Source organism: Pristiophorus japonicus, chromosome 4 (genome assembly GCF_044704955.1).
Source record: "Pristiophorus japonicus isolate sPriJap1 chromosome 4, sPriJap1.hap1, whole genome shotgun sequence".
NCBI classification, from domain to species: Eukaryota; Metazoa; Chordata; class Chondrichthyes; family Pristiophoridae; genus Pristiophorus; species Pristiophorus japonicus.
The window spans coordinates 19,476,744-19,503,277 of NC_091980.1; positions in this window are offsets into that span (position 1 = coordinate 19,476,744).

A 26,534-nucleotide genomic window follows, 5' to 3' on the forward strand; every position below is an offset into this window, starting at 1 on the left:
AACTGAACACAATATTACAGGTGAGGTCTCACCAAGGCCCTGTACCACTGCAGTAAGACCTCCCTGCTCCAATGCTCAAATCCCCTCGTTATGAAGGCCAATATACCATTTGCCTTCTTCACTGCCTGCTGTACCTGCATGCCAACTTTCAATGACTGATGAACCATGACACCCAGGTCTACTTGCACCTCCTCTTTTCCTAATCTGCCGCCATTCAGATAATATTCTGCCTTCGTGTTTTTGCCCCCAAAGTGGATAACCTCACATTTATCCACATTATATTGCATCTGCCATGCATTTGCCCACTCACCTAACCTGTGCAAGTCACCCTGCAGTCTCTAAGCATCCTCCTCAAGGCTCACACCACCACCCAGTTTCGTGTCATCTGCAAACTTGGAGATATTACACTCAATTGCTTCATCTAAATCATTAATGGAAACACCTGCAATAAAAGCCTAAGGTCACACTTTACTTTGAGCTCACAGTGTTCAGTCTGACTCTTTCTCCATACACAATCAGGTCCATGCAGCAGAGCAAGTGTCCAGTTGTCTTGGGCAATCCTTGCCACTGGACCAAGACCGAGCTCTGCCAAGCCCGTGTGGTGGCTTGTGTGCAATGGCCACCACACGTTAAAAAAATCCACGCACAGGCATCTTCCACCCTTGAGGATGTAGTTCGGGTTCTTCTTTCGAAACACCTGTGAACTCATCCTTTTTTTTGGCATGGAAGCAAGTCGTCCTCATTTCGAGGGACTGCCTGTGATGATAATGAAGACAATGCAGACCAGAACTGAGTACAATACTCCAAGTGTGGTCTCACAAAGGTTCTATACAAATTTAACATAACTTCTCTGCTTTTTTGATTCAGTCCCTATAGAAATAAACCTCCTCGAATCCACCTTCCGCAGAACACGTGCAAGGCCAGATTAAACTCGAACTTGCGATCCAACCATTTAATTCTCTTTCTTTCTCTTCCTGTGGGGAAGTACCAGGCCCCCACTGTGTAAGGGAACATATGGTGCGGCCATATTTCCCAGTGTTCTAAACGTCAGCATAGAATCATAGAATCAAAGAATAGTACAACATAGAAGGAGGTCATTTGGTCCATCGAGTCTGTGTCATCTTTCGATTAGAACGTCATGGATTGGAATTAGAAACATAGAAACATAGAAATTTACAGCGCAGAAGGAGGCCATTTCAGCCCATTGTGTCCGCGCCGGCCGACAAAGAGCCGCACGGCCCTTGGTCAGCAGCACTGAAGGTTACATATAAACCTATGAACAATGACGGAAAGGCAAAGAGCACCCAGCCCAACCAGTCCGCCTCACACAACTGCGACACCCCTTATACTGAAACATTCTACACTCCACCCCAACCAGACCCATGTGATCCCCTGGGAGAGGCAAAAACCAGATAAAAACCCAGGCCAATTTAGGGAGAATACATCTGGGAAAATTCCTCTCCGATCCATCCAGGCGATCGAAACTAGTCCAGGAGATCATCCTGGCCGTCTTCGATTCCCTGCAATATTTACCATTATATCTGCACTGGCCCTTGAGAGTAAGGCAGTGAGTAACCTGTTCCTTTTGAAACAGATTTGCATAAATTCGAGCTGATCTGTGTGCGGACACAGACATTGAATCAAATGTAAGCCTTGCCAGCAAGAAGTCAAGCAAAAGAGAACTTGCATATATCTGTTCATGTCCTCAGGATATCCCAAAGGTGCTTCAAAGCCCAAAAATTACTTTTGAAGTCTAGTCACTGCTCTCTTGTAAACAAACTCAGATGCCAATTTTCACAAAACATGATCTCATGAGCAGTGAAAAGATGAATCACCCAATAAACTCGACCACTGTACTCAACTCTCAAGACTCTAGTTCATTTTTTTCTGGGTTCTACCACCGCACACCGCCCCCCTCCCTCCAGCTTCCTTCAATTTTCAGTCTTCCCCTGAAACTGTGTCAGAGGTACAATTCCATGGGTACCAATTTAAAAAAAATCTGTCCCTCCCCGCCTTCTCTCTCCCTCCCCGCCATCTCTCTCCCTCCCCGCCATCTCTCTCCATCCCCGCCATCTCTCTCCATCCCCGCCATCTCTCTCCCTCCCCGCCATCTCTCTCCCTTTCCGCCATCTCTCTCCTTCCCCACCATCTCTCTCCTTTCCTGCCATCTCTCTCCCTTCCCGTCATCTCTCACTTTCCCCCACAATCTCTTGCTCCCAGCGATCTCTCCCTCCCGGCAATCTCTCCCTCTATCCCTCCTCGCTTCCACTCTTCGAAAACCCCCCACCAACCGGCGACCTTCTCCGATTACTGGGGAACCTTCCCCAGTAGTCTACCATGGGCTTTCCCACCCTTGCAGCTGGCCAGTCTCTCAATCTGGCCAGCTACCCTGCAGAAACCACAGTATAAAATTGCTCCCCATAAATACTGTGGCCAATATGTCCTTCAACTTACTATGAACCATGGAAGATCTACTTATAAAAGGTCTTCATTGGGTGTAAAGGCCTATCCATTTGTAATGCGAAGAGTTTCGTCACAAATGCGTTGCTTTTAAACCAGGATCATGAGTCATTAAGTTTACCACCATCCTCCCTTAAAATGGGCTCTGAAATGGACCCAAGTCTTCCAGAAAGCCGAGCAGGTGACAACGGCTACAGAGTGAAACATTGGCTGATGATCGCACTCCTACATCGACAAATGCCTGCATGGGAAAGATATGATGAAGTACATCAGTCTCCACACGTCATAATAATAAACAAGAATTTCAGTGTATTGAAGCTATATTCCAGATTTGAAAACTGGAGGAGTGCTCCAACACAGTTGTTAGAAGGTATGCCAGAACTTTGTAACATCAATGGCATGCTAAATAGCATTGCTAATTGCCAGCAGACGATTGGACATGTTCTTGAAGTGCCAATAAAGCCTTCAAACAAGAGTTTAAATTTCCTTAGGGTTTGGGATATGATGAGGGCTATTAAGGGTGAACCAGTTAAAACTGAATATGCAGGCATCGTTATTCTGGTGAAAGGTCTTCGAAACATAGAAACATAGAAACATAGAAATATAGAAAATAGGTGCAGGAGAAGGTCATTCGGCCCTTCGAGCCTGCACCACCATTCAATATGATCATGGCTGATTATGTAACTTCAGTGCCCCATTCCTGCTTTCTTTCCATATCCTTTGATCCCTTTAGCCGTAAGGGCCACATCTAACTTCCTTTTGAATATATCTAACGAACTGGCCTCAACAACTTTCTGTGGTAGAGAATTCCACAGGTTCCACAACTCTCTGAGTGAAGAAGTTTCTGCTCATCTCAGTCCTAAATGGCTTACCTCTTATCCTTAGACTGTGAACCCTGGTTGTGGACTTCCCCAATATCGGGAACATTCTTCCTGCATCTAACCTGTCCAATCCCATCAGAATTTTATATGTTTCTATGAGATCCCCTCTCATTCTTCTAAATTCCAGTGAATACAGGCCCAGTCGATCCAATCTTTCTTCATATGTCAGTGTTGCCATCCCGGGAATCAGCCTGGTGAACCTTCGCTGCACTCCCTCAACAGCAAGAACGTCCTTCCTCACATTAGGAGACTAAAACTGTACACAATATTCCAGGTGTGGCCTCACCACGACCCTGTACAACTGCAGTGAGACCTCCATGCTCCTATACTCAAATCCCTGACCTGAAACGTTAGCTCTGTTTGCCTTTCCACAGATGCTGCCTGACCTGTTGTGTGTTTCCCGCATTTTCCATTTCTTATTTCCAATTTCCAGACGTATTTTGGGTTTGAATCTTTCAACTGTATTTTTTTTTCAAAAATAACCCAACTGTGTTGCCTCAGTGTCAGCAAATGAAAACCAAACAAAAAGTGTCCCTTTTATAGGGGTACAGCTAGTAAAGAAAATAACCACAGAATCAAAGGGACTTAAATAATAATGTTATTACTACTATTGACTATGCCCTACAGTCTCTGCGGTGCCCGCTGGTTACGGGAAGGCCTCAAGCATACCAGTGGGCACCTTGTCATGCAATTGTATTCCGTGTTCTTTCCTGCCTCTCACCAAACGGTGTTGACCCCTATTTCCACAGATGCCAGTAGCTCTTGGGTACCTCAGCACGTGCCTGTTCTTAATGCGGAGCTAAATGGCGAAGGTCAGTAGGATCTTCTATCAAGGTAAGGGGCATCACAGCTAGGGCAAGTGGTAGCACTCTTGCTTCTGAGTGCGAAGGTTGTGGGTTCAAGTCTCACTCCAGAGACTTGAGCACAGAAATCTAGGCTCACACTCCAGTGCAGTACCGAGGGAGTGCTGCACTGTCGGAAATGCCGACTTTCGGACACAAGGACCTTCCAGCACGGATCACTGGATAACATTCAGGAGCTGGCACCTTGGGTGCTTTTTTTTTTGCCCATCTCCTCAGTTCAGCGGTACTGAGACTAATTGCAACCTCATTACAGCGATCTCAACTGCTATCAGCTAACTCAACTCAGACCGCTGATTGGAAATCAGTGGTTAGTGGTGTGTCACAGGGATCGGTGTTGGGACCACAACTGTTTACAATATACATAGATGATCTGGAAGAGGGGACAGAATGTAGTGTAACAACATTTGCAGATGACACAAAGATTAGTGGGAAAGTGGGTTATGTTGAGGACACAGAGAGGCTGCAAAGAGATTTAGATAGGTTAAGCGAATGGGCTAAGGTTTGGCAGATGGAATACAATGTCGGAAAATGTGAGGTCATCCATCTTGGAAAAAAAAACAGTAAAAGGGAATATTATTTGAATGGGGAGAAATTACAACATGCTGTGGTGCAGAGGGACCTGGGGGTCCTTGTGCATGAATCCCAAAAAGTTAGTTTGCAGGTGCAGCAGGTAATCAGGAAGGCGAATGGAATGTTGGCCTTCATTGCGAGAGGGATAGAGTACAAAAGCAGGGAGATCCTGCTGCAACTGTACAGGGTATTGGTGAGGCCGCACCTGGAGTACTGCGTGCAGTTTTGGTCATCTTACTTAAGGAAGGATATACTAGCTTTGGAGGAGGTACAGAGACGATTCATTAGGCTGATTCCGGAGATGAGGGGGTTATCTTATGATGATAGATTGAGTAGACTGAGTCTTTACTCGTTGGAGTTCAGAAGGATGAAGGGTGATCTTATAGAAACATTTAAAATAATGAAAGGGCTAGACAAGATAGAGGCAGAGAGGTTGTTTCCACTGGTCGGGGAGACTAGAACTAGAGGGCACAGCTTCAAAATATGGGGGAGCCAATTTAAAACCGAGTTGAGGAGGAATTTCTTCTCCCAGAGGGTTGTGAATCTATGGAATTCTCTGCCCAAGGAAGCAGTTGAGGCTACCTCATTGACTGAATTCAAATCACCGATAGATAGATTTTTAACCAATAAGGGAATTAGGGTTATGGGGAGCAGGCGGGTAAGTGGAGCTGAGTCCACGGCCAGATCAGCCATGATCTTGTTGAATGGCGGAGCAGGCTCGAGGGGCTAGATGGCCTACTCCTGGTCCTAATTCTTATGTTCTTATAAAGCCCAAATGGCTGATACAAATCCAAAATGAGAAGCGGGAGCTTCACATAACAAGTTGGTCACTTGGTTTAGTGAAACAGTTAATGGTCGGCAGTACCCACCCATCAGGGAAGATGACAATAAGTGTTTATGTTATACATCTATTTCAGTATAACAAATGTTAACCAAGGGTCTGTGGAAGCACTCTCGCCTCTGAGTTCAAAGATCATTGGTTCAAGTCACACTCCTCAGACTTGACCATAAAATCCAGGCTGATACTCCAGTGCAGCCCTGAGGGAGTGCTGCACTGTAGGAGGTGCCGTCTTTTGGATGATATATCAAACCAGGGCACCCTCTACCCTCTCAGGCATACGTAAAAGATACAATGGCCACTATTTCGAAGAAGAGCAGGGGGAGTTACCCCCTGGTGCCCTGGCCAATATTTATCCCATGACCAACGTCACTAAAATAGGTTCTCTGGCCATCACCACATCGCTGCAACAGGAGCTTGCTGTGCGCAAAGTGGCAGTTATGCGTTACAACAGTGACTACACTTCAACAAAAGTACGTAATTGGCTGTAAGGCGCTTTGGGACAAACGGAGCTTCTTCCTTTATAAAAGTTTAGAGATATTTCCTGAACAGCCAATGCCTGTCGACGTTTCAATGCGTTGCTTGATTTGGGAAAGAGTCTGCCTGAAGCGGGGAATACAGATGGAGTTCCGTTAGCAAAGATGGAACTCCATCTGTAACCCAGGCTGCCTGTAACCTTGTTTCTCACTCTTTAATAGAGTTATTCTTTTTCATCAATCTTGGATTAGGGAGAACCCTGAAACAAGTTCAACACCAAGAGCATGGCTGTAACCATCCTGTTTTCCTTCATCAGCGCCTCTGTCATTCATTCTGCATCACTGCAGCCTACTAATCTGGAAGCCCGGCATGAGCTGCAGATGGATTGCCGTGTCATTTATAAACCTATTTGCATTTGAGGTTCTGCCGCTCAGTTAAAAATGAAAATGAATTTCAATCCCTTGAAAAAGAGACTTCCAAAATGAAGTCACATTTCTCAGTGGTTAATGCTTCAATGTTGAGTTTTAGACAAACAAATTAATGGATACTTTATAACCCTTCTCATTTTAGTCTGTGGAAAAATAACAATTTTTAGGGCTCAATTTTCCTGGGTCATTTGCATGTTTTTTTGGTGCGCGCCGTTTTTTCTGGAACCAGAATTTAATCCAAAGTTTCCCCCTGGAATCTGCGTCGGCGTAACTGCTTTAGTTACGGTTTTTCGAGGTTAGGTTTTTTTTTAGGTTCCCTCATGTCTGCGCCAGTTTCCAGCATTTTTCGCATTTTGCCCAATTTTTTTATCTTATGTCACCATATCTGGCCACTCCTGAAAAACCTTCTGGTGCGTTAACAGAAAGCAGTGCATGTTGAGAAATCAGCACTGAAAAATGTCATTGTTTTTCATCGCAATTTTTGGAGAGAGTCTCTAACATTTGAAATATCCATAATAAAGTTCAACTTTTTTTTTATCTTTCAACGGAGTACATGGAAGTTTTTTGGATTTCTGAAGTTTTCTATTTTTTTACTCACATGCCACCACCGAACAGCTTCAAGCAGGGCTGGAGGCGTGTCGTAGCGTCGGTCGTCAAAATCGGCCCCCCGCCCGGACACAGGGGCTCGGGGCTCGGCTGGAAAACATGCCCGGGGGGGACGGGGGGGAGGGAGGTGGCGATCGGAAGGCTTCTGCACTTAGCCCGGGGAGGGAGGTGCTGATCGGGAGGTTTCTGCACTGTTCCCGGGGAGGGAGGTGGTGATCGGAAGGTTGCTGCACTGGTCATCGGAAGGAAGGTGCCGATTGGGAGGTTTCTGCACTGATCCCGGGGAGGGAGGTTGTTGCACTAGGCACAAGACTGTAATGAGTTTGGGGGAAGGGGGTTCAGGGGAGAAGTCACAAGACTGCAATTAGTTGGGGGGGCCAGCAGGAGAGGAGGAAGTCACATGACCTGGGTGTGGTCCATCCATACAGACCTTGGGGAGAGAGAACAAAGCACCTGTCCTGCCTGCCTTTCTGCCATTTTGAGCTTCTTGCAAAGGTAAAATGTAACTATGGGGGCAATACCTTGTGCATGATGGTGCTACGTAGGAGATAATTGATTCAACATCATCGAATGAGGAACATCAGAACCCGTAAGGTGCTGGGCAGGAGGCCTTACCCACGTCAGGTACATCGAGATAGACGTTCGTACCTGCACCTGATTGATGCAGACTGTGTCAGACGGTTGCATTTCCGCAAAGAAATTTGTAACTGAGATCTGTGAGTTGGTGGAAGCAGACCTGCAACCTCGAAGTGTCAGGAGGACTGCTTTGTTAGTTGAAGTGAAGGTACAGCTGCACTTTCATTCTATGCCTCCGGATCGTTTCAAGCTACAACTGGGGATGTGTGCGCCATCTCTCAACATGCAACACATGTCTCCATTCGGCAGGTGCAATATATGCATAGAAACATAGAAACATAGAAAATAAGTGCAGGAGTAGGCCATTCGGCCCTTCGAGCCTGAACCACCATTCAATAAGATCATGGCTGATCATTCATCTCAGTACCTCTTTCCTGCTTTCTCTCCATAACCCTTGATCCCTTTAGCCATAAGGGCCATATCTAACTCCCTCTTGAATATAACCAATGAAGTGGCATCAATAACTCTCGGTAGTAGGGAATTCCACAGGTTAACAACTCTCTAACTCTCAGTTCTATATGGCTTACCCCTTATCCTTAGACTATGTCCCCTGGTTCTGAACTTTCCCAACATCGGGAACATTCTTCCTGCATCTAACCTGTCCAGTCCCGTCAGAATTTTACATGTTTCTATGAGATCCCCCCTCATCCTTCAAAACTCCAGTGAATACAGGCCTAGTCGATTCAGTTTCTCCACATATACCAGTCCTGCCATACTGGGAATCAGTCTGGTGAACCTTCGCTGCACTCCCTCAATAGTAAGAAGGTCCTTCCTCAGATTAGGAGACCAAAACTGAACACAATATTCCAGGTTAGGCCTCACTAAGGCACTGTTCAACTGCAGTAAGACCTCCCTACTCCTATACTCAAATCCCCGAGCGATGAAGGCCAAAATACCATTTGCCTTCTTCACCGCCTGCTGTACCTGCATGCCAACTTTCAATGACTGATGTACCATGACACCCAGGTCTCGTTGCACCTCCCCTTTTCCTAATCTGCCGCCATTTAGATAATATTCTGCCTTTGTGTTTTTGCCACCAAAGTGGATAACTTCACATTTATCCACATTATACTGCATCTGCCATGCATTTGCCCACTCACCTAACCTGTCCAAGTCAAACTGCAGCCTCCGAGCATCCCCCTCACAGCTCACACCACCACCCAGTTTAGTGTCATCTGCAAACTTGGAGATATTACACTCAATTCCTTCATCTAAATCATTAATGTATATTGTAAAGAGCTGGGGTCCCAGCACTGAGCCCTGCAGCACCCCACTAGTCACTGCCTGCCATTCTGAAAAGGACCCGTTTATCCCGACTCTCTGCTTCCTGTCTGCCAATCAGTTCTCTATCCATGTCAGTACATTACCCCCAATACCATGTGCTTTAATTTTGCATACCAAGCTCTTGTGTGGCACCTTGTGAAAAGCCTTTTGAAAGTCCAAATACACCACATCCACTTGTTCTCCCTTGTCCACTCTACCAGTTACATCCTCAAAAAATTCTAGAAGATTTGTCAAGCAGGATCTCCCTTTCATAAATCCATGCTGACTTGGACCAATCATATCACTGCTTTCCAAATGCGCTGCTATTTCATCTTTAAGAATTGATTCCAACATTTTCCCCACTACTGATGTCAGGCTAACCAGGCTATAATTACCGCTTCCTCTGTCACTCCTTTCTTAAAAAGTGGTGTTACATTAGCTACCCTCCAGTCCATAGGAACTGATCCAGAATCGATAGACCGTTGGAAAATGATCACCAATGCATCCACTATTTCTAGGGCTACTTCCTTAAGTACTCTGGGATGCAGACTATCAGGCCCCGGGGATTTATCGGTCTTTAATCCCATCAATTTCCCGAACACAATTTCCCGCCTAATAAGGATTTCCTTCAGTTCCTCCTTCTCACTAGACCCTCGATCCCCTAATATTTCCTAAAGACTTTTTGTGTCTTCCTTCGTGGAAGACAGAACCAAAGTATTTGTTTAACTGGTCCGCCATTTATTTGTTCCCCATTATAAATTCACCTGAATCTGACTGCAAGGGACCTCGGTTTGTTTTCACTAATTTTTTTCTCTTCAAATAGCTATAGAAGCTTTTGCAGTCAGTTTTTATGTTCCCAGCAAGCTTCCTCTCATACTCTATTTTCCCCCTCCAAATTAAACCCTTTGTCCTCCTCTGCTGTATTATAAAATTCTCGCAGTCCTCAGGTTTGCTGCTTTTTCTGGCCAAATTATACGCCTCTTCCTTGGATTTAACACGACCCTTAATTTCTCTTGTTAGCCACGGTTGAGCCACCTTCCCCATTTTATTTTTACTCCAGACAGGGATGTACAATTGTTGAAGTTCATCCATGTGATCTTTCAATATTTGCCATTGCCTATCCACCGTCAACTCTTTAAGTATCACTCGCCTAGGAAACTATAGACCAATTATCCTAACATTGGTCGTTGGGAAAATGCTGGAGTTCATTATTAAGGTAGCAGGACATTTGGAAAAACATGATTCAATCAAGCAGAGTCAGCATGATTTTATGAAAGGGAAATCATGTTTGACAAATTTGCTGGAGTTCTTTGAGGATGTAATGAGCAGGGTGGATAAGGGGCAACCAGTGGATGTGGTGTATTTGGATTTCCAGAAGGCATTCGATAAGGTGCCACATAAAAGGTTACTCCACAAGATAAGAGTTCATGGGGTTGGGGGTAATATATTAGCATGGAAAGAGGATTGGCTAACTAACAGAAAACAGAGAGTCGGGTTAAATGGTCATTTTCCGGTTGGCAAACATTGACTAGTGGGGTGTCGCAGGGATCGGTGCTGTGACCTGAACTATTTACAATTTATATTAATGACTTGGATGAAGGGACTGAGTGTAATGTAGCCAAGTTTGCTGATGATACAAAGGTGGGTGGGAAAGCAAATTGTGAGGAGGACACAAGAAATCTGCAAAGGGATATAGACAGGCTAAGTGAGTGGGCAAACATTTGGCAGATTGTGTATAATGTGGGAAAATGAGAGGTTATCCACTTTGGCAGAAAATATAGAAAAACAAATTATAATTTAAATGAAGATAAAATGCAAAGTGCTACAGTACAGAGGGACCTGGGGCTCCTTGTGCGTTAAGCATAAAAAGTTGTTATGCAGGTACAGCAAGTAATTAGGAAGGCAAATGTAGAGTTGGCCTTTATTTCAAGGGGGGTGGAGCATAAAAGCAGAGAAGTCTTGGAATTGGTGAGGCCACACCTAAATTATTGCATGCAGTTTTGGTCTCTGTATTTAAGGATGGATATACTTGCCTTGGAGGTTGTTTAGAGAAGGTTCACTCGGTTGATTGGGAGATGAGGGGGTTAACTTATGACTTATGAAGATAGGTTGAGTAGGTTGAGCCTATACTCATTGGAGTTCAGAAGTGTGAGAGGTGATCTTATCGAAACATATTAAGATAATAAGGAGGCTCGACACGGTGGATGCAGAGAGGATATTTCCACTCATAGGGGAAAATAAAATGAGGGGGTATAGTCTCAGAATAATGGGCCGCCCATTTAAAACTGAGATGAGGAGGAATTTCTTCTCTCAGAGGGTTGTAAATCTGTGGAATTTTCTGCCCCAGAGGTTCAGGGGGACTTGTCCACCTTTAGTCTTATTATTTTACCAAATACTTTTTCTTTAGCGATAGAGATTGTTTTAATTTCCCCCTCCCTTTAGCCCCTTGATTATCTAATATTGGGAGTTTTTTTAGTGTCTTCTACCATGAAGACTGATACAAAATATTTGTTCAAAGTCTCTGCCATATCTCTGTTCCCCATTATTAATTCCCCAGTCTCATCCTCTAACAGACCAATATTTACTTTCGCTACTCGTTCCCTTTTTATATGACTGTAGAAGCTCTTACTGTCTGTTTTTGTATTTTTTGGAAGTTTACTCACATAATCCATCTTCTCTCTCTTTATTAATGTTTTAGTCGTCCTTTGCTTGTTTTAAAAAATTTCCCAATCCTCTGGCCTCCCACTAAACTTCGCAACATTGTATGCCATTGTTTACAATTTGATACCATCGTTTACTTCCTTAGTTAGTCACGGGTGGTTCTCCCTTCTTTAAAGTCTTTCCTTCTCACTGTAATATATTTTTGTTGAGAGTTATGAAATATCTCCTTAAATGTCTGGCACTGCTTATCAACCATCTTACATTTTAATCTATTTTCCCAGTCCACTTTAGTCAACTCTGCCTTCATCCCTTTGTATTTGTCTTTATTTAGGATCAGGACACTGGTGTGCGACCCAACTTTCTCATCCTCCAACTGAATTTGAAATTCAACCATGCTATGATCATTCTTTCCTCGATGATCCTTTACTATGAGATAATTTATTCATACTGTCTCATTTCACAGTACCAGATCTAACATAGCCTGCTCCCTGGTTGGTTCCACAACATACTTTTCAAGTAAATTCTCCCAGATACACTCTAAGAACTCTTCATCAAGGCGACCTTGGCCAATCTGATTTGTCCAATCAATATGAAGATCAATATCGTCCATGATTATTGCCGTACCTTTCTTACAAGCCTCCATTATTTCTTGATTTATACTCTGACCAACAGTGCAGCTACTATTAGGGGGACTATAGGTTAAGCCCACCAGTGACTTCTTCACATTATTTCTTATCTCCACCCAAACAGTTTCTATATCTTGATCTTTTGAGCCAATATCATTTCTCACTCCTGCACTGATCTCATCCTTTATTAACAGAGCTACTCCACCTCCTTTTCTGTTCTGTCTATCCTTCTGAATTGTCAAATACTCCTGAATAATCAGTTCCCAGCCTTGGTCACCTTACAACCACATCTCTGTAATGGCTATCAGATCTTACCCATTTATATCTATTTGTGCCGTCAACTCATCTATCTTGTTACGAATGCTGCGTGCATTCAGATAAAGAGGTTTTAACCATTTTTTATACCATCTTTTTACCATTTTTCCCACTTTCTGATGCACTCTTATTTTTATACATTCTTTCACTTCCTGTCACATTCTGGTTATCATATCCCCCTAAGCTACCCTGCTCTAATGCCTTCTCCTTTCTCCTTAACTTTTTAAATTTCCGCTCACCTGAACCCTCGTACCCTACTACTTAGGCTAAAGACCCCTCTACAGCCTAAGTTATTTGATTCACCAGGATGCTGGTCCCAGCCTGGTTCAAGTGAAGGCTGTCCCAATGGAATAGCTCCCTCTTACCTCAGTACTGGTGCCAGTGCCCAATGAATTGAAACCCGTTTCTCCCACACCAGTCTTTGAGCCATGTGTTCATCTCTCTCATCTTATTTACCCTATGCAAATTTTCTCGTGGCTCAGCTAGTAATCCAGAGATTATTATCTATGTGGTTTTGCTTTTTAATATAGCCTCTAGCTGCTCATACTCCCTCAGCAGAACCTTTTTCTTTGTCCTATCTATGTCATTGGTACCAACGTGGACCACGATAACTGGATCTTTTCCCTCCCATTCCAAGTTCCTCTCCAGCCCACAGAAGATGTCCTTAACCCTGGCACCAGGCAGGGAACACAGCCTTCGGAACTTACACTCTCTGCTGCAAGTACCTGGAGTGGGACTTGCACCTACAACCTTCTGACTCAGAGGCGAGTGTGTGACCCACTGAGCTGGCTGGGTATCAAATGAATGTATTTGCACCACATAACTGAATAACGTGTTTAATGCTGAGCAGACGGAACTTTGACCTTACAGTTGGATAATGTTTTTGTAACATATGCTAACTGACCAAATTAAAAATTCAAATTAAGTACATTCAGAAATCTGCATACATGTTGCCAAATATTAGCTTTACGTTTGGAATAGATCTGTCATGCTGTTGAGCACAAATAGTTAACTGTCAATGATAGCTGATGTTCCAATATAATTCAAAACCTTCAAAGTCCTATCTGATCTTGGGGACTTTGTTCTTTTTGACAACATGACTGAAATATTCAAATTAAATCTATTAGTACATGCAAACCAGGTTAAGTAGAACTCAATTTTCCTTTCATACCTCAAAAAATGCAGCTTCTCCCTTTGTGAATCACAATTAACTTTGTCGTATATGAAACTATAAGTGATCTGGTTATGTAAATCAGGCATTATTTGCAAATGTAAATTCGGCCAGTTCGTAATCAGTCTGCCCTATTACTCAAAAAAAATATACATACGGTCCACGAAACCTGAAGGCAATATTTGGACTGCGATGAGCAATAACACCATGAACCACAGACTCGACTTGAAGACGTGGCTACCCCTGATTTTTATCATCAGGGGCCGAGGCGAAAATCAAGCCTGCAAGTCGAGGCCCAGAGAGATTTTAACTCCCTCGGTCTCATTTTCATATCCAGGCCCTGACTCCTGGCTGAACCCAGCAGAGACAATGTCTGGTCAATGTAGGGCAGGAGCAACACTCGGCGGAGTGGCAGCCTAGATTTCTGTGCTTCAGTCTCTGTAGTGGGACACAAGCTTCTGACTCAGAGGTGAGAGTGCTAACCACTGAGACAGGGCAGACATGGAAGTATACAATGTGTTAACTTCCAAAGACATTTTCAAAGCCCTACTTCAACATGTTCTAGGATATTAGAACACGAGGACATGAAATTGGAGAAAGGAACGTTTAGGACAGGAATCAGAAAGGACTTCTTCAGGCGTTAACAACAACTTACATGTATAAAAGAAAGAAAGACTTGCATTTATGTAGCACCTTTGACGACCACCGGACATCTCAAAGCGCTTTACAGCCAATGAAGTACTTTTGGAGTGTAGTCACTGTTGTAATGTGGGAAAGATATAGCTCCTTTAACAGAGTAAAATGTCCCAAGGCACTTCACAGGAGCAGACTACAAACTTACGAGAAAAGTTTTCCTCCAGCCAATGAGGCAAATAGGTTCTCCGCTCTGGGCAGCGGCTATTGATCGTGTAGGGAGACTGTGTTTATGGTAGACTTGTAATCCCCACAGATTCGTACGGATCCATCAGGCTTCATGATGGGGATGATGGGACTTGCCCAGTCGCTAAATTCCACGGGTGAGATAATGCCTTTCCGCAGAAGCCGGTCCAGTTCGTGTTTAATCTTTTCCTTCATCACATAAGGCACAGCTCTAGCCTTGTGATGGACCGGTCTGGCATTCTGTGTGATGTAGATTTTAACTTTAGCCCCTTTGAAGGTGCCCACACCTGGCTGAAAGAGATGTTCAAAACGACTTAGAACTGTTGAGCAGGAGGTCCGTTCCTCTGACGACATGGCGTGAACATCATCCCATTTCCAATTTAGTTTTGCCAGCCAGCTTCTCCCCAACAGTGCTGGGAGATCTCCGTGGACAATCCACAGGGGAAGTCGGTTCACCATCCCTTTGTGTGTGACTGAGAGCATGGCGCTGCCAAGGACTGGGATGATTTCTTTGGTATAGGTCCTTAGTTTGGTGTCGATCCTTGTGAGTTTTGATCTGTTGCTTTTGTGCAGCCACAGCTGTTCAAATTGCTCATGAGAGATTGACTAGCTCCCGTGTCCAGTTCCATGTTGACAGGTATCCCGTTGAGTAGGATACCTCATCATTATTGGAGGCGTCTTGTTGTAAGAACAGTGGACATTGATCGTGTTGACCCGCTGTACCTCGGTGTCCCCATAGTCTTCTGGTCCACTTTCCGACCCTTCCGATTCGTATAGCATCCGAGCTGCTGTTTTCCTGCACATGCGAGCCAGATGCCCTGTATAGTTTCAGTTTCTGCAAACAGCATGCTGAAATCGACACCCCCTTGTCGAGTGCCTTCCCCCACATCTCCAGCACAGAGCGCTTCCATTGTTTCCGAAAGATGAGCTGCGTCTGGCTGATCTCTCTTGAGCTTCTCTCAGTCTGTAGTTGATTGCTCGCATTGTGGGTTGATGAGGTGTGACCGGCCGTTCATGTGGCCCTTGATGGCTTCTGGCACCACTGCCTGCTGTTGAAGGCCTGCTCTCCTGCCTTTGTCTGTGTGTGGGGGTAGCGGCTTGTTTCACACTGTGAACCCCTTGTTCCGATGTTTCGTTAGTTATCGTACTCGCAGAATAGATCAACCTCATTTCTTCTTCTCCTGCCAAGAATGTCTGTGCGACCAGTGCTGCTGCCTCTATGGTCAAGTTTTTGGTCTCTATAAGCTTTCAGAATATGCCTGCGTGGCCTATTCCTTCAATAAAAAAGTCTCTCAGTACTTCTCTCCTTAGTTCATCGGAGAACTCACATAAACTAGCCAGCCTCCGAAGTTCAGCCACAAAGTCGGGTATACTCTGGCCCACACCGCATCTGTAGTTGTAGAACCTGTGTCTGGCCATGTGTAGGCTGCTCGCTGGCTTCAGGTGGTCTCTCACCAGTGTGTTCAACTCCTCAAACGACTTGCTTGCTGGTTTCTCGGGTGCCAGCAGGTCCTTCATTAAGGCGTATGTTTTCGAGCCACAGCTGGTCAAGAGATGGGCTCTCCTCTTGTCTGCCTTATCGTCGCCTAACCAGTCTTTGGTTACAAAGCTTTGCTGGAGCCTTTCTATAAAGTCCTCCCAATTGTCTCCAGCATTGTATTTCTCATCTGAGCCGTTGGTAGCCATTCTGTGGATTCTGTGATCCCGTAACTCGTCGCCACTGTAAAATCCTGACCCTGCAGTACAGACTTACACGAGGCACATGCTGAAGTGAAAGGTCACTCTGGACCTGCACCTTTATTTCACAGCTCTCGAATGCCACACTTGCCTGAGACCTGCCTTTATATACATGTGTGGAACAGGTGTGCAGTGCCTCCTGCAAGTGCACCCCTAGTGGTAAAGTATGCTTGTGGTTACAGGTCATATCTAGTTACAGTCATAAATAGCATGGTAAGATACAGTTATGTACAGTAGTGTGAGATACATGACAGATACCGAGTCACATAATAAGATATTAGGACAGATGATCAAAAGCTTGGTCAGAGAGGTAGGTTTTAAGGCACGTCTTAAAGGAGGAGAGAGAGAGTTAGAGAGGCGGAGTGGTTTAGGGTGGGAATTCCAGAGCTTCGAGCTGAGGGAGGTGAAGGCACGGCCATTATTAAAATTGGGAATCTGCAAGAGGCCAGAATTGAAGGAGCGCAGAGATCTCAGAGGACTGGAGGATATTACAGTAATAGGGACGGGTGAGGCCATGAAGGGATTTGAAAACATGGAAAACAAGCACCTTGGAATGATCTTCTGAAATCCGTAATCATAGGTTCATTCTAAAATGAGCGGGGTGACATGACAGGGGAAGCTGGATCAGTACAACGGGGAGAAAGGAATAGAAGATCCCTCCCAGCTATTCAAGAAAGGAGAGAGAGAGAAAACAGGGAACTAGAAGCCAGTTAGCCTAACATCAGTCATTGGGAAAATGCTGGAATCCATTATAAAGGAGGTGGTAACAGAACAATTAGAAAATCATAATATGATTAGGGAGAGTCAAGATGATTTTATGAAAGGGAAATTATGTTTAACAAATTTATTAGAGTTTTTTGAGTATGTAACTAGCAGGGTAGATAAAGGGGAACCAGTCAATGTAGTTTATTTGAATTTCCAAAAGACATTCGATCGGGTGCCACATAAAAGGTTGCTATGCAAGATTAGGGCTCATGGGGTTGGGGATAATATATTAGGATGGATAGAGGATTGGTTAAAGGACAGAAAAAAGAGTAGAGATAAACGGGTCATTTTCTGGTTGGTGGTTGGTAGGCTGTAACTAGTGGGGTGCCGCAAGGATCAGTGCTGGAATCTCAGCTATGTACAATCTATATTAATGACCTAGATGAAGGGACTGAGTGCAATGTATCCAAGTTTGCTGATGATACAAAACTATATAAAACTAGGTGGGAAAGTAAGCTGTGAAGAGGAGGCAAAGAGCAGTGTGCAAAGGGATATAGACAGGTTAAGTGAGTGGACAATAAGGTTGCAGATGGAATATAATGTGAGGATATGTGAGGTTATTCACTTTGGTAGGAAAAATAGTGTAAGAGCGAAAAACCTTATTTAGGGGTAAAGTAATTCGTGTAATTAAAATACAAAGTAAGAAAGACGGAGAGTAAGGATTAACATGCGTTCATGGTAGAATAACTGAATTAGGCAGAAACACTAAGATCAGAGAAATTCTCTTTGGAGATAAGAACACCCACAAGATTTATGTAGACAGCTCACAGAAATAATGAGAGGAGGCCACGATGTTCCAGCCACATGAGACAATGCCTCTTTTAAACAGAGGGTAGCCATATGTTTGCCAAGGACATTAGTCTGAGAATTAGCCTGGGAAGACGTTCCCAGAAATGTAACACATAACCTGTAGGGGGCTTTTCCCTAGCAACAGTCACCAGAACTGAATGTACCAATGGAATCATTAGAAATTACTGTAACCAATAACATTAATGTAACTGTACCACCCAATGAAATTGCTGTAACCTGTATTAACCAATGGAACACTTCCCCACATAATTCCACCATTTTGACTGTATCTGAATTATATAAGAATGTAACTGCGTAGCTTGTCCCATGAGATCGGCGTTGAGAGCACTCAGTAACGGTGCTGATGAGGCCGGATCTCCCTTGATTAATCAGGTTTTAATAAACAACTCTTTTCTCCATAAAAGACCTTTCATGTGCGTGTTATATTTTTAATACTCCACAACAAATAGAAAAAATGAATATTTTTTTAAATGGTGAGAAACTATTAAATGTTGGTGTTCAGAGATATTTCGGTGTCCTCGTGCAGGAAACACTGAAAGTTAGCATGCAGGTACAGCAAGCAATTAGGAAGGCAAATGGAATGTTGACTTTTATTTAAGGGGGTTGCAATATAAGAGTGAGAAAGTCTTACTACAATTGTCCAGGGTTGTAATTGTGAGACCACACCTGGAGTTTTGATCTTATCTGAGAAAGGACATACATGCCTTAGAAGCGGTGCAAGAAGGTTCACTAGATTGATTTCTGCAATGAGAGGATTGTCCTATGAGGAGGGATCGAATAGATTGGGCCTATACTTTCTGGAGTTTAGAAGAATGGGAGGTGATCTTATAGAACGATGCAAGATTCTAAGGGGGATTGACAGGCTTGATGCTGAGAGGTTGTTTTCCCTGGCTGGAGAGTCTAGAACTAGGGTGCACAGTCTCAGGATAACGGGTAGGCCATTTAAGACAGAGATCAGTAGGAATTTCTTCACTCAGAGGGTTGTGAATCTTTGGAATTCTCTGCCCGAAAGGGCTGTGGATCCTGAGTCGTTGATTATATTCAAGGCTGAGATAGATAGATTCTAGGGGACTCTAGAGGAATCAAGGGGTATGAGAATCGGGCGGGAAAGTGTCGTTGAGTTTGAAGAAAAGCCATGATCTTATTGAATGGCGGAGCAGGCTAGAGGGGCCGTATGGCCTACTCCTGCTCCTAATTCTTATCTTCTTAAGATTATGCTCATAAGGTTAGATAGAGTAGAGTGGAAGGAGGCTTGTGTGGAGCATAAATGAAAGAAAGACTTAGATTTATATAACGCCTTTCACAACCACTGGACATCTCAAAGCACTTTATAGCCAATGAAGTACCATTGAAGTGTAGTCACTGAAGTGTAAACACTGGCATGGACCCGCTGTAAATTCTATGTAAATTCTAACATTTTGCAAGGTTATTTGTTACACTATTGGGAGATAATATTCTACTAAATGATATGCTAAAATAGCCTCATTTATAAACACAAATTAAGCTAATTAGAAAAGCACTTTCATATTTTAATGGCTTTGCCACTGACAATGTCTGACTAATATGTTTTGGCTCTGCAGGCCGCTCAGAAGCCCCACATGAAAGCCCTCAGCGGAAGGGACGGGTGAATGGCAACAAGATCAGACGTCACCACTGATTCCCAATTGCACAGCGAAAAGGCAGATCCAACCAAAATAATCCCTGGGGAGGTGGGGATAGCCTGTGCAATCAGTGCAGCTGTGTTACTTCCACTGATGAGACTTTAAGCATGTTAAGTTACTGTACAAAGATGCACAATTTAGCCGTCAAGATTGCCCTCTTTGCAAGAAAGAAAGACTTGCATTTATACAGTGCCTTTCATGACCTCGGGACATTCCAAATCGTTTTACAGCCAATGAAGAATTTTTTGAAGTGTTGTCATTGTTGTAATGCAGGAAACGCAGCAGCCAATTTGCACCACTGATCCCACAAGCACCAATGACCAGATAATCTGTTTCTATTTCAGATTCCAGTATCCACAGTATTTTGCTTTTGTAATCTGTTTCCTTGTTATGTTGATTGAGCGATAAATATTGTCCACGGCAACGGAGATAACTCCCCTGCTCTTCTTCGAAATAGAGCCAGGGGATCTTTTCCGTCCTCCTGAGAGGGCAGACGTTGAATGTCTCATCCAAAAGACGGTTCCTCCGACAGTGCAACATTCCCCCAGCACTGCACTGGAGGGTCAGCCTAGATTTTTGCGCTCAAGACTCTAGAGTGGAACTTGAACCCACAACCTTCTGACTCAGAGGCAAGAGTGCTACCCACTGAGCCACAACTGACTTCCATGTAAATGGTATACTGCAGCTCTACATCAGCGTGAAAACCAATGTGCCATTTCTCCCTTTTGGTTTCAAAAATTGTTTATACCCTTAATTATTACAAACAAGTTTTCTCTGTTTGAATTCCTAATCTTCTGCAGTGTTTGTTTTTTTGAAATAAAATATGTGTGTGCTGCATGAGATATTGTACTCAATGCGTGATAGTTTATATATATATATATATATTTCATCCAATTCTTTAGAAACATTGAACATTGCAATCATAGAAGCACAGAAAATTACGACACAGAAGGAGGCCATTCGGCCCATCGTGTCCGTGTCAGTCCAAAAAGAGCTATCCAGCCGAATGCTATCTTCCAGCACTAGGTCCATGGCCCTCTAGGTCACGGCTCTTTAAGTGCACATCCAAGTACTTTTTAAATGTGATGAGATTTCTCCCTTTACCATCCTTTCAGGCAGTGAGTTCCACACTCTCACCACCCTCTGGGTGAAAGTTTTCTCCCTCATATCTCCTCTGAACCTCCCCCCAATTACTTTAAATCTATGCCCCCTGGTTATTGACCCCTCTGCTAAGGGAAAAAGGTCCTTCCTCTCTACTCTATCTGGGCCCCTCATAATTTTTTACACCTCAATTAAATTTCCACTCTGCCTCCTCTGTTCCAAAGAAAACAGCCCCAGCCTATCCCATCTTTCCTTAAAGCTAAAATATTCCAGTCTTGACAACATCCTCATAAATCTCCTCTGCACCCTCTCTCGTACAATCACATCTTCCTGCAATGTGGTGAATAGAACTGTATGCAGTACTCAAGCTATGGCTTAAATAGTGTCGTGTATAGTTCGAGCATAACTTCCCTGCTCTTATATTCAATGTCTCAGCTAATAAAGGAAAGCATTCCATAGGCCTTTTTAACTACCTTATCGACCTGCCCTGCTACCTTTATATGCCAAGGTCCCTCTGTCCCTCCACACTGCTTAGTTTCCTCCTATTTATTGTGTATTCCCTTGCTTTGTTGCCCTTCCCCAAATGCATTACCTCACACTTTTCCAGACTGAATTCCATTTTCCACTTTTTTGCCCATCTGTCCAGTCCATCGATACGTTCCTGCAGTCTAAAGCTTCCGTCCTCACTGTCAACCACACGAACAATTTTTGTATTATCTGCAAACTTCTTTATCATGCCTCCTACATTTAAGTCCAAATTATTAATATACACTACAAAAAGCAAGGGACCTAGTACTGAGCCCTGCGGAACCCCACTGAATACAGTCTTCCAGTCACAAAAACACCCGTCGACCATTACCTTTTGCTTCCTGCCACTAAGCCAATTTTGGATCCAATTTGCCACTCTCCTTAGGATCCCATAGGGTTTTAATTTTTTGATCAGCCTGCCATGTGGGACCTTGTCAAAAGCCTTGCTAAAATCCATGTAGACGATGTAGACTGCCCTCATCGATCCTCCTTGATACCTCCTCAAAAAATTAAATCAAGTTAGTCAGATACAATTTTCCCTTAACAAATCCATGCTGACTGTCTTTGATTAATCTGTGTCTTTCGAAATGAAGGTTTATACTGTCCCTCAGAATTGATTCCAAAAGTTTTCCCACCATAGAGGTTAAACTAACTGGCCTATAATTACTCGGCTTATCCCTTTCTCCATTTTTAAACAATGGTACAACATTACTAATAGGGAGGCCATTCAGTCCCTCGAGCCTGTTCCACCATTCAATTAGATCATGGATGATCTGTATCTTAACTCCATCTACCCACCTTAGAATCTTGGGGAAGAAAAGTTCATGATCACCCCGTTTGAGGGCGGTATCTTTCGAGATGCGGGAAACTTACTGCCAGGCGCTAATGTTTCCACCCCTTTCAAAAGATTTGGTGCAGTGCTCCCACGTCCAAAGTACCATTCCCTCCCTTAAAGGGAAGGGCCCATGCTGCAGACTCTGCAATGAAAAAATGGACCTACCCGGGCCACCTAGGGAACAGGGGTTGCCGCGCGATCAGCCCGACATTCAAGCAGAGTGCTGGACTGAGCGATCGCGGCCAGGACCCTGTGAAGAAAACAGAGCAGCAGCGCGAAAACCAAGGTAAGTTTTTTTTTTACTTACCTCAGCGACCTCACCTTTAATTATCCCCCAGTAATGGCCAGCCACCAGATTCACACCTCCTGCAGTTCCCGGTGTTTTCGGCCGACGCTGCTGCGGGGGGGGGGGAGAAAGTCAGTTTTGGGGTTGGGGCGCAAGGGGCGATGCGAGCGGTGATGACGTCACGATCTCCGGGTGCAGGAGATCAGGGCGCAAAGCCGCAGCGCCGCTGCCAAACTTCTGTCCAACATGGCGGTTGTCGTTGTCAGTGCCGAGCCCCGTCGATACGGGAGGCACGAATGCATTGAATTTCGCCCCCGTAGAATCTTACAGCACAGAACGAGGCTATTCTGCCCATTGTACCTATACTAACTCTTTGAAAGAGCTGTCCAACTCACGCCACCTTTTTCCCCATAATCCTGAAAATGAGGCCTCTTCATGTCCAATTATCCTTTGAAAGTTTGAATGGAATCTGATACCACCACAACTTCAGATCGTGCATTCCACATCTTAACAACCCTCTATGTAATTGCATTTCTCCTCATTTCCCCTCTAGTTCTTTTGGCAATTATTTTAAATCTCTGATCTTTGGTTACTGACCAACTTGCCAGAGGAAGTAGTTTCTCCTTACTTGCTAGATCTAAACCCCTCAAAATTTTGAATACCTCTATTAGACCCCCCCCCCCCCCCCCCCCCTTAACCTTCCCTGCTCTAATGAGAACAATCCCAGCTTCTCCAATCTCTCCAAATAACTGAAGTCCCTCATCCCTGGTATTGTCCTGGTAAATATCCTCTGTACCCTCTCCAAGGCCTTGCTATCCATCCGAAAGTGTGGTGCCCAGAATTGCACACATCGCTCCAGCTGAGGCCTAACTAGAGATTTGCAGAGGTTTATCATGACTTCCTTGTATTTACAAAGTTAAGTATTCCATACGCTTTCTTAACTACCTTTGCAACTTGCCCAAGCCTTTCTCAAAGATTTGTGAATATGCACCCCCAGGTCCCTCCGCTCTAAAAAATAGTACCATTTAGATTATCGTGCCACTCCATGTTGTTTCTCCCAAAGTGCATCACTTCACACTTATCCACATTAAACTGCATCTGCCACGTTTCTGCCGATTTCACCAGTCAGTCCTTCTGAAGTCTGCTACTATCATGCTCACTATTTACAACATTGCCACGTTTTGTAATCTCCGCAAACTTCAAAATTGTACTCCTATAACCAAGTCTGGGTCATTTATACATAACAAGAAAAGCACTCTGGGGGACCTCACAGCATACTTCTCTTCAATGTTCCCCTCAATTTTTTTTAGTGTGTGACCCCTTTAAAAGCTGGCTGCACGAGAGCTCCAGAGCGTTGTGAGCCACTCAGACCTGCAGCTTAAAATGATTATTGCTTCTATCCAGTCAGAAAAACACCCATTCACCACGACTCGCTGCCTCCTATCCCTCAGCCAATTTTGTACCCAATTTACCATCGGCTCTTTAACACTATGTGCATTGGTTCTGTAACCCTTAATAACCTTGCTTAACACAAATCTATCAATCTCAGCAATGACATTTTCAATTTACCCGCAGCTTCAACAGCTTTTTAGGAGATTTTCATGAAGTGAATATTTATGTTAGACCCTTAAGAATATTTTCTGTGTGTTCGAACACAGTAGCTTAAGAACATCAGTACAATTGGAAATATAGTGAACAGGGAGGAGGATAGTGATAGACTTCAGGAAGACATAAACAGGCTGGTGAAATGGGCGGACACGTGGCAGATGAAATTTAACACAGAAATGTGTGAAGTGGTGCATTTAAGTAGAAAGAATGAGGAGAGGACATATAAACGAAATGGTACAATCCTAATGCGGAGGTGCACGAACAGAGAGACCTGGCGGTAAGTGTGCACAAATCGTTGAAGGTGGCAGGGCAGGTTGAGAAAGGGTTCCGGGGCTTCAAAAATAGAGGTTTGGGCTGGATTTTCGGTTGTCTAGTGCGTCTGTTAGCGCCCCGGAGGGGCGGTAATGGGTCTCGACATGCTTACCACCCGTGCAGCCAGCTTCCAGCGCCCCGCCGGGAAATCTGGTGCTGGTTTTGTGGAAGCTCAAAAAGCTACCGCCTCACTCTGTAGTTTCATTCAGACCATGACATCAGCCACCATGCAATGTCCTGCAAGCGCCCTGGTCACTAAATTGGATGGAAAGGCCGCATCTAACATCCGCTCCAAGTCACACCTGAAATACCAGGCATCCCATGGTTGATTAGGCGCTATTTGCAGCGTAATTAAAGTGAGGGAGGAGGTTCCTAAATCGGTCACATTGAGCGCAACATTTGTGCACAGCACACTGTGTGAACCTCAGACGTTAAAGCGGCAAGTTTATCTGCCATTACAGGGTCCTTACAACCTGAGTGAAATAATTTACTGGGGGCATTACTAGTTCGCCAGCATCGTCTACTCCATGCTCTTGTTAGGCGGTGTCAAGATAGAAGGGCTCTTGGCCATGTCGAGCCACGGATGAGGAGAGGCCATAGATGTCTGGTCAGAAGGCCTTACCCCCCACGGTTTTACAGGCAGCAAGGCTCATACCTCCAGCTCTCTGAGGAGCAGTGTGTGAGAAGACTGCTCTTCCAAAAGGAAGTATCAACAGAGATATGCCATCTCCTATAGGCAGACCTGCAGCCTCACATCGGCACCAGGACTGCACTGTCCGTCGCAGTGAAGGTCAGTGTGGCGCTGGCCTTCTATGCCTCCGGCTCCTTCCAGGCTGCATCAGGAGACATATGCAGCATGTCTCAATACGCTGCACATCGCTGCATTCGGCACATCACAAAGGCTCTCTACGCCCGCAGAATGGACTTCATAACATTCCCAATGAGCAGGGAGAGGGAACATGAGCGAGCATGTGGGTTTGGCAGTATTATGGGCTTCCCGAGGGTTCAAGGAGCCATTGACTGCACACGCGTGGCCTTGCGAGCACCATTCCACAAGGCAGAGTTATTCAGAAACCGAAAGGGATACTACTCTCTAAACGTTCAGTTGGTGCGCGACAACACGCTGCACATCCTCACCGTGAATGCCCGCTATCCCAAGAGCACACATGATGCTTTCATCCTGCTTGAGAGCACAGTGCCACAATTGTTTCGGCCACCACACGGGGGGCGCGGCTAGCTGCTCGGGTATAAATGACACGGCCTAGCCATCTGGCTAATCACTCCCCCTCCCCACTCTGCAACCCCACCACACAACAACAACAACAACAACTTTTATTTATATAGCACCTTCAACGTAGTAAAACTTTCCAAGGTGCTTCACAGCAGTGTTATAAGACAAAACAAATAAATGTGATAACGAGCCATGTAAGAATAACTTACAGCAGATGACCACAAACGGAGTATCGTTACAATGAGAGCCATGCGGCTTGGAAATAGTGGAAAAAGGAATTCTATTTTACAGTTGCCACGAGTTATATCAGTCACAGAAGTAGAAGTACTCAGGTTAAAACTTTGGAATCCATTGTCTGACTATTCAAGAGAGCTGATACCCAACGAGCTTTATCATCAATGCGTATTCCTCTATATTTTTATTGCTTTGATCTGCATTCAGTATCGGTCACTGGAAGTGTTGCTATAGCTATTACCACTGTGTTGTTAACACCTAGTCATTTCTTTGCTGCCTCTTCAACACACACCAACTATATTTCAAATGCGCAACATGCAGCCAACTGAAGCATTTTAATGGTGTTTTTCCCCACACTGAAAATAATAATTGAATACAAAATTGTTCTTTCAAATTTCATGTTCCCGTTCTGTTATCAGCTATATGTGACTAAATCACTGCATCCCTTTAACTTGAGTAACAGCACTTTTCTAAATCCCATGTATGACCCCTCTGTCTTACTTAATCTTTTCTTCTCAAAGGAGGGCAGGAAAAAGATTGGGAGCACGATAGTGATAGGGGATTCGATGGTGAGGGGAATAGATAGGCGTTTCTGCGGACGCAACCGAGACTCCAGGATGGTATGTTGCCTCCCTGGTGCAAGGGTCAAGGATGTCTCGGAGAGGGTGCAGGACATTCTGAAATGGGAGGGAGAACAGCCAGTTGTCGTGGTGCACATTGGTACCAACGACATAGGTAAAAAAAGGGATGAG